We start from the raw sequence: 2257 nt of genomic DNA, 5'->3' as shown, positions 1-2257 counted from the left end.
TCAAGGCCTTCCGCGCGAGGGGGGGGGGGGGGGAGGATGGAGAGTCTCCACCGATAATGCTGGCAAGGAAGAAGAGGAAGCAAACAGATGGACCAAACAGAGAAGAAGTGTCGGGGACGGGAGGATCGATGAGTACTCACGCCGGCGATGAGCTCGTCGCCCGGCTCGAGGTATTCAAACTTGGTCTGATCAAAAAGCAACTGGGACCAGCTTTCTTCTACGAGGCCCAGCTGCTTGGCCACTGCATTGCAAATGTTGCGGCGCATCTTTGGGCTCTCCTCGCGATCTAAGCAATTTGATGTTCCAGACAATGGGCACCCAGCACGGCACGCGGGGTCAGCGTGGAGCCGTTGCGCTCAACGATCAATCCAGCAAAGCCCCTGATTTTGATGGAAAGCGTTTGCCGAGTACGGACCGCGCATGGTGTCAAAACAGTCATCCGAGGGCGCTTCAAACTCAACGCCAGTAGCGGTGGACGTGCGGATGGGTGTGACCCCCTTGCCATTGCGCACGCCTGGATGAGTCAGCTCGGCCGATAGGCCTAAGTTACAATGTTGTTGAAGATTGTGAGATTGGGCAAGTCGTGGTGAGTTCTGCCGCCTGCGCCATGATGGAGCGCAAGGAGGAGCTCTACACGAAAGCTGGAAGAAAAGGGCGGACTTTGGGACAAAAAGACATACCCAGGAATCGAAAGAGGGCGACAAAGGTCACACGTTGGGTACGCAGCGTCACAGCCTGCACAAGCTGCTGATACGCTGCTGGGTGACGGGAGACCACCGCACGAAATCCTGCAATTGGAATTCGAATGACCTGGCAGAAAGACAACCGCAAGAGTCTTGTGAGTGGTGGCCAGCACCGAGGTCCTGCATGGACCTGGTGCGAACGCCTGGGACATGAACTCAAGGCGACCAAAGATAGGGCGCACCTGAGTGTCATTCGCGGCTGCACGGGCAAACACAGTCTTGTACTCTGAATCTACACCCGCAAGGTGCTCAATAATGCTGACGAGTGATGACACGTGTTCACCAGGGCCCAGGGTGGATAGGAGGAGGTCTTCCTTCTCCTTGCCCGGATGCACGCAAAAGAGTTGAATGACGCCTGTGACGAGTCGGACGCGTCATGAAGTTGTCATGAATGAGTGGTTGTGGCTCACAAAGTGTGGTGGGGCGCAGGATGAGAAGGTACCTTGCTGGACGATGAAGACCGAGTTGTCCTGCTCGCCAATCTACGTAGAAATGAAACGTGTACAGGGCCAGAAGGGAGGATCAACAACCCGGATTGCAGGGATGAGCATGTTACGTTTCTTGACCAGCAAGTGAGCAAACGCGGCGGTTGCTCATGGATCGGGGCCTCTACCTTGAAGAGGTACTGCTCTCTATCCAAATGAACCGTCTCAAGATGGTTGGCCCTAAAGTTTCAAGAGAGAACGGCCCAATGTGTGGGCACCCACGTTTGTCAGAAGCAGAAAGGTCACTGAGACTGAACACACGCGCTCATGTGTGTGTGCGCATCGGTCAAAATGCTCAAGAAGGAAGCAAGGATAGAAGCGAGTAATTACGGACAGTTCATCGAAGACGGCGTCTTCAAAAGAGCCGAAAATACGCAGAGAGCGCAATGTTAGTCTGAGTGGTCAAATATCCGCAACCATGGACAAGTGCTCAAGTGAGCCTGTGCAGTCAACCGGATCGGCCACGATTGCAGACAAGCAACAAGGTAGAGGCTTCATTTCTGTGCAACGACTGACCTGGCTTGGGCTGATTGGGGATCAAGGTCCTCGACGCCCTTGGGATCAGCCTATGAGGGATGTGCGTGGCCAGCCTTGTGAGTGTACGACCAACTAGCCAGACCCCCGAGAGAGGAAAAGGTTGGGGCGCCCACGATGGCTCGCATTGAGTTGTGAGAACAAACTCAACTGCGCGTGTACCTGAGGCTCGAGGAGACTGTGTTCCGGGGCCTTGGGAAGCAGCAAGTTTTCCCGGGGGTTGTTCTTGATCAAGCGCATGACACGGCGAGCAATTTGCCGCATGCGGGGTCTGATTGTTGCAAGTCTTGTGAGGGGCAAACCATTCGCGTTTACGACGATGGGCCGTGCGTCTGTGTGTCTGTGTGTGTCTGTGTTATTGTACGAAAAGTGGGTCGGGAGAGGCGGAGAGGCAAAGGCCCGTACTTCTTGCCACGGACGGTCGCAGGGTTGATGGCGCCTGGGAAGACGATGGACTCTGTCCGCGTCATTTTGGAGGCCCGGCGCACGACCTGC

The sequence above is a fragment of the Monosiga brevicollis genome, genomic scaffold, assembly GCF_000002865.3.
Source record: "Monosiga brevicollis MX1 MONBRscaffold_6 genomic scaffold, whole genome shotgun sequence".
Classification (NCBI taxonomy): Eukaryota; class Choanoflagellata; order Craspedida; family Salpingoecidae; genus Monosiga; species Monosiga brevicollis.
Note: the sequence above shows the minus strand (reverse complement) of the source record.